We start from the raw sequence: 10,734 nt of genomic DNA on the forward strand, positions 1-10,734 counted from the left end.
GCTAGTTCCACTGCAAATGCTGGTTCCACTACAAATACAGTTATTGTTGAGTCTTCTATGAAAGGAGACTATGATGATGATGTCGATGCATAATGGGCTTTTAGTGCAAAGTGCACTTATGATCCTAATGTCCATGATGCATGTTTGTCAGTTGTTGGAGATGCTCAAGTGTGGTACTTTGATAGTGGTGCTACAAAGCACATTACCTCTCATGGTGACTTGTTTACCTCTCTTGAGGATGTCCCTCATGGGAATTCCGTCACTTGTGCCAACAATGCCTCGTATTCGATCAAGGGAGTTGAAAATATTGTGCTTACTGCTATAAATGACAATTCTTTTACACTTGTTGATGCATTGTATGTACCTTGATCAGGAAGAATCTTTTGTTTGTATTTGCACTTGCTAGACTTAGTCTTTAAGTCAAATTTGTGGATGACAGATGTACAATACATGATCTCAATTTTGATGATGAAATTGTTACATTTGGCATTTTATGCCATGGGCTGTATAAGCTCACTTTATATGACATGTGTGGGAAGAATTTTGCAAATATAGTTGTAGATTCTAAGGATATTTCAGATGCAAAACTTTGGCATGCACGTTTTGGACATCTGAATTTTGCCAATTTTCTGACTTTACAGAAATTTGATATGGTTGCTGCTTTGTCGCCTCTTGAAGCACCTGTCAAACATGTTTGTGAAGGCTGTATTTTGGGTAAGATGCAACGCCCTAAGTTTCCAAAGAATGGTTCAGTTAGGGCCACATGCAGGTTGTAATTTTTGCATAGTGATGTTTATGGGCCCATGCAAACTCTGTCCTTGGGCAATTACTTGTACTTCGTGACTTTCATTAATGATTACTCCAGGCATGAATGCGTATATCTATTTTAAAGCTAAGTCTAAAGTGTTTTTGTGCTTTAAACAATTTTTGGCTATGGCTGAAAATGTCTCGAAAGGTACTATGGACATCCTCTATTCCAATAGAGGGGGGAGTATATGTCTCATGAACTTAATGCATTTTTGGCTACTCGTGGAATAAAACAACAATGTAAAGTACCTTATACACCTCAACAAAATGGCATTGCTGAGAGGAAAAACAGGTCACTTATGAAAATGGCACAATGTATGGTCAAAAGTCAAGCTTTGCCGCATTCGTTTTGGCTTGAGGCCATCATGTGTGCCACTTATGTACTTAATAGGTGTTCTATGAAATCCTTGCATTCTATGACTCCATATGAAGCATGTCATGATCAAAAGCCTTCTATTGTGCACATGCGTGTTTTTGACTATTTGGAATATACTTTGGTGCCACAAACATAGCACAAAAAATTGGATGATAAGGCTGTCAAGTGTATTTTTGTTGGTTATAGTGCTGAAAGCAAAGGTTAAAGGTTGTATCATCCATAAACAAAGCGTATTTTGGCTTCATGGGATGTTGTGTTTGTGGAAGATTTTGTTCAGCCCTTGCTGTCATGTACTAGAGACAATAATGTAAGCTCACAAGATGTTTATGAAATGTTGTTGCCTCTTTTCAATGGTGGAAGTTCGAATGTAAATTCCAATGAGGCAATTGTATAGCCTTTGGGGGTTTCTAAAATGTTACAAATGAGCCTATTACTGATGCAGATGTACATGATGTACTTGATTAGGAAAGGGCTAAGAATGAGTAGGCTAGAGGTATGTATAAATGACTGGTGCATACTTTGCGTGATAGTAAATTGGATGCACCTTTGTCTAGTCGTACTCATTCAGGTTCTTGACATGCATCTTTTGCATCAGAATGTTATGCTTTGGCTCTATCTAGATTACATGTTGTTGAAGAACCTCTGTCTTTTGATGAAGCCCAAAATTAAAAAATTGGATGGCTGCCATGCGATCTGAATATGATGCAAATATAGAAAATGACACATGGATGTTATGTGATTTTCCTCCTGGTAAAAAGGCCCTTGGTACAAAGTGAGTTAGGAGGTTTTTTTCCACCCATGCATTGTATATACGCCCATCACTCTAGGGCTATCTAATCTTTCCATTTCACATTAAGTAATATACTCTCTATTGTGTGCCTTGAGCTTCCTTTGTCTTCTCCAAGCTGTGTGTGTTTTCCTGCAACCCCTAATACCAACATAAGCTGTGAAAATTTGACATAAATATTATACTTGTGCCCTTATGGAATGGATGACAATAAAAAACAATACTGTGCTTATGTGGATAATCTGATTCTTTTAACATGGTCTTTAGAGTGAAGGGAATGCTTTGGAAAAAAATGCACTAGATAGCCTCTGGTTGTTGCTCCTTGTCATAAAGTAATCTTGGTTGTGAATCTTGGTTGCCTGATTTTGACTGAGAACTAACTACACACACACACACACACACACACATGTTTTTGTTTATAAGTAGGTTAACTCCTTCTGGTATATTGGAGTGGCTTGTTGCCACTTCCTAGGTATAATTAGTTGCGGACTGGTCTCAATAACTAGCATTGGCCTGGGAAAGATCTCATGAATAATGGTTTGAATTCACTAGGTGGATTTCTAAATGGGAAATTAGTGGATGGATTCTTAATGGATGATACCTAACTCTTTAGAAGAAGTTAAGTGGCTAATGGGGTTTGAGTTGGCTAGCCTGACTCTGTATACCTTGTCCTCATCCGCTTCATGACACGGTGGCTCACTCGTGGTGGTGTCTGCTCTATAGTGCTCTCTCCATATCTCTCTCTCTCTCTCTCTCTCTCTCTCTCTCTCTCTCTCTCTCTCTCTCTCTCTCTCTCTCTCTCTCTCTCTCTCTCTCTCTACAAAGCGGCGTCGCTGGTTCTTCTCCCTCATGAAGGTCGGACCCACCATATTGTTGTGGAAGGAATTTGGTTACTAGCACCATACCCTATAAAAGGTGAGCTTCCATACTCACTTAGTATTGGTACCTATGTGCTTCTATGGTGTGTGTGTGTGTACTAGTGAAGGGTTACATGTACCTTGGGATTGTGAGGGTTTTGCTAGCATTGGTGTGTATTGTTAGAGTGTTTGGCTCTATGGCAAAAGGAAAAGACAAGCATGCTATTGTGGAACTAGCCGCTTCGACTCAATCTTAGGTGACTTACTGATATGGGACTACTATCCGAGCTGCATGGATGTATTGTGATTAATTTTTTGATATGGTAATAGAACTCATGCATGTCTTGGCTATACTAAGCTCGAGTATGACTGTTATGTTGTTATGTCTTACTAGCTTGCTTATGGTTGGCAACTTCCACTGACCCTTTTGGTATTTGCGGCACTGGTTTTTTAATCTTGTTTTCACATTGACATGCCTCCTTGAGGTATAGTGCTTTGTTGCTTGGTATTGTTGTATAGGAGCATTGAGAGAACTTATATGGATCACCATCCACATGGCTGAGGACATCTTCTTCAATGAAATGAGCTACTTCATACCTCTAGGTGTACTACTTTTCATGATTCATGCTTGTGGATATTTTTATTTGCTAATTGTGGTTTTCCATGGTTTGATTAAGTGCATTTAGTTATGTTTTGTTATCTGCCATTAAAGATGTATAAATTTGTCTTTGCTTAGGTTGATGAACTAGAGTTTAGTCTTATAGATGAGCCTTGAGGTTACGAGGCCGTGACTTTAAGTAAACTCATTTACTTGACACTAGTCTTAGTTGGTAAAATTATCTAAGTGTTTGAGACCTTAGGAGTGCTTTAGGCATAGAGAAGCTTGCTCACTTAAACAACAAAAGACACTAGGGAGAATACAAAGGAAATGGAAGCAAAAAACAAAAGTGCCACAAATGTAAAATCTTAAGCTTGAAGAGAAATCCGGGCTTGATTTGGTACTTCAATCACATGTATTGTCTATGGTACTAGAGCCCTAAACGTTCCCAGTGTGGGTGCTTTTCTTTGAGAACCAAAAAGGCTTCGACATACACAATAAGCACACATAGAAAATAATTTGAACCAAAAGGAAAAAAGGAAAAATGACATGAAAAAAACTTCCATTGAGCTTCCAGTGAAAAATTCAAGCTTTTGTTTGGAGTTGTGAGAGTTAATTGTCTATTCAAAGCTAAAAGACACAATTTGGGAATCTTGCATTTAGATAATCTTCCTAACTTAAGTAGTACTAGAGTAGTTGTTTTAACATAAGTCATAGCTACACCCAAAACTCTTGATTGTTTAATTTGATCAAAGTGCAATTTATTCGTCCTTGATAGCAGTGTAGCATTTCATAATTCTTTGCATTTGCTCGTTTTCTATTGCCATATATTTTTGCATACTGTCACAGTGACTTGCTGTGCAGATTCTATCCTAGATGCTCTACTACCTTGACGAACGGGCTTCACCTCACTAGCTTTTGAGGACAGAATCCACATGAGGAAGGGGAGCATGTTAACCGATGATGGAGACCCGTGTGATGATGTGATTACGGGTCATGGAGTGGAGTCAGCACTGGGAAAATAGGGGGCTTGGTGACTGCCCAATGCTCCCCATCACTTGGCTCTAACCTTTGTGTTAAAGTCATTACAAGCAAACGTCGGCTCAGTGGAGTCAACACTGAGAAAATAGGGGGCTTGGTGAATGCCCAACACTTCCCTTCACTTAGTTCTGGCCTTTGCAAATGGATGTCAGCGTAGTTAAATGTTGGCTCAGTTAACATCCACGGACACCTTATCACATTGTTTTGAGTCATGGGCCAGGCTTGTCGGTCCTATAGGTGCTTGGATGATTTCCGATGAGAGACGCACCACATATCTCATTTGACAGTATTTTTATATTGACCGGCTAGTGTGGGCGCCCATGTGTGAATAGGCCAAACCCATATAAGAGGGCCATTGTGACCTAAATCCACACTACCGAAGGATGCATGCTAAAGAAGAGTGCTCTTGCCCTATCTCCATCTTCTTCCCATTGTGTGCTCATGAATGTGTGTGTGTGTGTGTGTGTGTATGCTAGAGAGAGAGAGAGAGTGTGTGTGTGTGTGTGCAATTGAGCATTGCAGCGACATTGGCAGGCAAGGTGGTTGAGCACGGCGACGGTAGCTCCCTCTTCTTTGCGGTGGCGATTGAGCATTGCGGCGGCGAGGCGGTTGAGCACAGGCGATGGCGGCTCCCTCTTCTTTGCGACAACGAGGAATATTTCACCGCGGAAAGCGTAGCGCGGTGAGCGACACACCCTTGCTCTCTTTGAGCTTTCTAGGTTAGCTTGGTCGTGTGCTTGCATCCATCTGTGGCTTGCACATGGTGCTCGGCAAGTCCCTAGCTCCGACACGTGCGGCAGACGTGCACAATTATACATGGTTGAACTACTATGGGAGCATGTGTGTGATCCTTCTATTACAGAGTTTCTCACTATGGCCATATATGACTTTAAGGTTCAAAACACTCATGCACAGGTGCAATTTTGAACAATGTTAACCAACCAAATGCTACATAATGGATATGGATGCCAATTTAGAGGTTTCATGGCAAACAATTGAGGATCAAATTGGTTGGCCATAAGGATAGTGTATAATGGGGGCCCAAAAAACAAGATAAGGAGTAGAGAGAGATTTTTCATTATTCATTAGGGGAAAAGCATGGTGGAACATACAAAGGGTTGTATAACGCCTCAGTTTTAACAAAAACATAAAGCTTTATGTCAAGGATATGGAGAGATTTAGCAACAAAATGTGTCGCTAGTGAGGGGAAGGCCAAATTGATATATTTTTTGGACTTCAACACATGTCAAGGATGGTAAATTCCTTGCTTTGAAAATGTGATTAGCTTTCTTTGAGATAGGAGTTTTTCAATAGAGTGCTATATCTTTGACTAAGCAAGAAGATGTGGGTCTTGTTCCAACAATTAACCTTTCAAATAACAAGTATTTAAGTATGAGATCGAGGCAAGCTAATCAAAAGTATCGCTCAACACCTAGCACATGCCCCAATTTGGACATTTTACGTAATAGACTATTGGTCGATGCTTCGATAACATTGAGCAAAACATGTTGAATGCAATCGACATAGTTTGTCTCTTAGAGGAGGTAGGTTTAAACACACCAAAATTGTGTGCGCAATGATAGAGCTCATGCTTGTGAGACAACAAAGGGAGAAGGGTTTGCCCACCAAGGAGAATAACTTGATATCTATCAACTTGAACATGTGTCAGTGATGACAAATAGAGTCCTTGCGGGTAAGAAGGAGGATGCAATTGATGTGGAAGTTCATGATGATAACGAGGCCATTTTTAGGACTAAGACACATAGCAACGTGACTTGCTTTGGATACTTGACTAAGAGTTGTGCCTTATGTGGTCTCCTTATAAACCCTTTGGGTAGATCATCTACTTGTGTGGTCCCTGCTCCATGCTTTAGAGGAAGAAGAAAACATGCAAACGATATTGATGGTTAGTTTGTGTGATTTTATGATAACAATGTTACATACACCTATAATATGTATAAGAGTGTTGAGGGTGCACGAAGAAATTCCCCAGGGGTATGAAAGGTTGCACCACGAATGATGCTAAGTAGTGATGATGCTACAAGATTATCAAGAGCAAGAGTTTTACTTGATGCCATCTCTATGGCATGCCTTCTCTTGATAGAAAACATACTCTTTCCTTGATTATTACAAGACCAACTCACTCCAATGGAAAGTCCGTGAAGCGAAACTCAAAGCTAACAAAAGGAGTTTCAATGAGGATAGCAAGTGCAAGGGTTAGCCAATGCCGGTTATGAAAGAGGATATATTTACTACTAAAGAGGTGCATGTATTCCATATTAAAACCCATGGCTATGAGGAAAAGGGCATCAATTTCTTGATAATCCTTTGTGAACATTCCCAAATGTTTATGTATGGATTTTTCACATAGAGATGCCAATAAAAAAGCTTACATTACTTGAAAACATATGTACTACATCTGCCTTTTTGTGCTTGGATTGAGTGGTGTGGTTCATTTTATGCATCAAGCTACACTCAACAACGCTTCAAGAATTAAATTGGCATAGAAACATGACATAGATAGTATAGATAAGATTTCATTTTGGCTATGTAAACTTGGCTAACAACCTTGTAGTATGTTGGAAGAAGCATCGAGCTAACATCTGCCTTGGGTTCATTTTGGCTAGTGGAATGCATTTTGTAGTTAGTGACACTACAAATCATGGTTCATGGAGAATTATAATTAAGACTTGTTTTTTGTTTTATGTTGTCTTCTATTGGAAACTTTATGAGTCAAATATGTTTGCTCTGCTATATGTGTGATATTTATATTTAACCATTGCAAGAGTTTGTTAGTTTATTTTCCAAGTCTGGTCTAATTCTTTTAGGATTTTATAAAGGAAGAAATGCATGCTAGAAACGTTGGGAACCTCATGTAGTTGTACTTCGTGTGTGCTATAAAAGGTCATACCTAGTTTATGTTGCTACTACCATCATATTAAGCTAATTATGTTGTTTCTTGATGATTGGATGAAGAATAGTAATATTTATCTTTTCAGAATCGATCAATTTTGACAATTGCAATTATTGAAATGGATTCATTCTGAGCCTTTGCTCTTAGTTGTTAGCATATACTGAAAATGGATGGGCAAGTCCTTTGAATTTCAAATGTTCCATTAAAAAAATATTTTCTCTCCTCATGTGCTTTTGTTTTCAGCTACTGAAGACAACGTGGGGAGTCTCTCTCTCTCTCTCTCTCTCTCTCTCTCTCTCTCTCTCTCTCTCTCTCTCTCTCTCTCTCTCTCTCTCTCTCTCTCTCTCTCTTGCGCGCGCGCGTGCGTGTGTTTGTTCCTTGCATCGGGCATCGTGCCTCAAAGATGAGTTGTCAAAGCTGAGCTGTTTCTCTCGTTCCGATAGAGACCTACATAAATGGAGAACCAACAACCAACATTATTGCCACTAGCTCCAATGTTGGAAATGGAGTTGTACTATAATGTGATGGTAAGCAAATCTTATGTGTAGCCCATCCACTCCAAAGGATGTCATTGGTTTTGTTGGTCACATCTATAGTTTTGTGAGGGAATTTGTTCATAGTATGTGTGTATTACAGCATCAAGTGTTGACAGTTATACATTTAAGTGATTTTAAGTAAGTAACATATTATGCATGTCTGCAGTTCCCAGGAAAAGCCAGAAGAGAGCCACTATAGGCAATGGATTACAACTCCCAAGATCGAGCTCTTTCTATAATCAGGGAATATGAGAGAGTAAGAAAGAGGAAACAACGGGAGCAGAAACAAATGAAATCTGAGCGACAACATCATGCCCTCAACGATGAGGAGAAAAGAAAATCTCCTCCGAGATTCTGAGAGCTTTCAAGAGTGGGACTGAAGGTTTTAGTACAGAAGCAAAATGGAAATTCTGGCATCTTGTTGCTCAACATCTGCATGTTCGGGAGATCCATAATGAGTCTTTCGAGGAGCAGGCTGTTGTACAGACCGCAATTGTCTCCAATGTCCGCAGCACACTGGCTACTGTCAAGCAGCCAGGTTCCAATGAGGAGTTGTTTTCGAAGAATGCAGCATTGCAGATGATGTTGAATTCAAAAGAAAACATGCCTATCGCAAAAATTTCCAGGGTCCTAAATGTCAATCGTCGCACCTTGCACAAGGCAAGATCACGACAAGCGAAGCTTGATGTTGATGGGCGATTGTTTTCATTGGTTGCATGTCACAAGCAACACCGTCATAGCCCTACCACAGATGAAATTAAGGAATTTCTCTACACATTTTGGAAAGCGGAGGCTCGCGTTTCATCGAACAAGAAGGATGTTTGTCGAAAGAGGATAGGGAGAAAAAGGTACATAGAACACCCTCTGCACCTCCTAGACGAGCTTCAGGTGATCAAATACTTGTACCATAACTTATGCATTTTATGCATTGCATCTCTAGTGCATAGTAACTTGTATATGCTGATCAATAGCATACTACTTTGCTAGTTAGCATATGGACTGTGCTAATTAGCATATGGAGTATGCTAGTTAGCATGCCTTGGGTTCTAAATAGCATCCAGAGCTAGTTGGTTAACACAATATGTATGCTAATTAACATACCTAGTATGCTCAATTGCATGATAAAAACAATGTCTGTCAAGCAGGCCTTGAGTTCTAAATAGCATACAGAGCTAGTTGGTCAACACAAAAGGTATGCAAGTTAACACCACTTATGCTAGTTAGAACCAGCAGTTGAGCTGGGTATGCTAGTTAGCATATGGAGTATGATGGTTAGCATATGGAGTATGCTAGTTAGCATGCCTTGTGCTCTACCTAGCATACAGAGTTAGCTAGTTAGCACAAAATGTATGCTAATTAACATCATTTCTGCTAGTTAGCACCTAGTATGCTCAATAGCATGATGGGTGTCCTAATGCTTATACTAGTTAGCATAGTGAGTATGATAGTTATCATATGGAGTATGCTAGTTATCATATGGACTGTGCTAGTTAGCATATGGAGTATGCTAGCTAGCATGCCTGGGGTTCTAAATAGCATACAAAGCTAGTTGGTTAACACAATATGTATGCTAATTAACATACCTGGTATGCTAGTTAACATACCTAGTATGCTCAATTGCATGATAAGTACGTTGTCTAACAACAAGTTAGCATGCCTTGTGATCTACCTAGCATACAGAGTTACTTGGTAAACACAAGATATATGCTAATTAATACTATTTATGCTAGTTAACATACATTGTTGCATGCACATTAGGATGTTGATTGTGCTATTTAACACTATGATTTGTTTTCATGAAAATTCCAAATGTCCTAGTTAGAAATCTGAATACTGATCATCATTTGGATGTTGCAGGTTGAGTCCTTTTGTAGATTCAAGGAAAAGCATCTAAATTGCAAGATTGGAATGAGAATGTTTGAGGGGGAAGTAAACAGGGAAGTGAAGTGGAATTGTGCCACTGTGGCAAAAACTCGCTCTCTGCGTGCTTTTTGTTGTCACAACCCTGGGGATCCAATTGCCCTTGCTACAAGAGCCTTGGCATGCTTCTGTGATGCATGCATGCACGAAAGATGGAATCGCTGCGTCAATAAAGCTCACGTGCAGCCTTGGGATTATCATACTCTATTGCCATTACTTGATGAGGCTATGTAAAATTCTGAGCCGGAAGATGAAGCAGCCACCTACGATGACTTCACATACGAAGGTCATGATGTGTTGAGTAGAGCTCTATGTGCTGGCGACACATTTGCTGTAAATTCAGATGCTTCGACCAACGTCAAGGATGTGGATTTCTACCTGGTCAAGTGTGTTGCAGCAAAGGAGAAGGTGGAGAAGGGGTACCTCGATGAGTGGCGGAATGCAATTGATAGAGGCTCATATGTTGTGCAAGGTCTGTATTACAAGAAATTGGATGCATACACCTTCAAGCTAGACCACAAGCAGTCCATCGTCCACGTACTTTCACATCTGGTACGATGTATCAAAATACCCATGGAGCACATCCCAAGAAGACAGAAAGTGTACACAATCAACCCAGAAAGCTATGAAGAAATCTATAATAGCATGCCCTTCAACTTTTAAGTTGTAATCGTTGCATCTTCAATATACTTCTTGCTCGGAGATATTGCAGTTTTATCAAAAACGTGGGTATCTTCTATCTCTTGTGTCTCTTGTGTGCTTTGTGTATACATGGCTTTGGTGTCTATCAAAGAGGGGTCTCAGTTTAAGAGAGATCATTTGTACAACCTGTCTCATTAAACCTAGAGGATCTGAGATCATCAAGAAAATGTAGAACTCTAGAGAGGTGATTAAACAA

The 10,734-nt window shown here is 39.8% G+C and overlaps 1 pseudogene; it reads left to right on the top strand.

Moving 5' to 3' along the window:
- Positions 1-9,977: 9,977 nt before the first annotated feature.
- LOC147423330 (uncharacterized) lies at positions 9,978-10,499 on the top strand (annotated as a pseudogene).
- Positions 10,500-10,734: the final 235 nt, after the last annotated feature.

This window comes from Adiantum capillus-veneris, chromosome 26, assembly GCF_014529385.1.
Source record: "Adiantum capillus-veneris isolate H3 chromosome 26, ASM1452938v2, whole genome shotgun sequence".
Lineage (NCBI taxonomy): Eukaryota > Viridiplantae > Streptophyta > Polypodiopsida > Polypodiales > Pteridaceae > Adiantum > Adiantum capillus-veneris.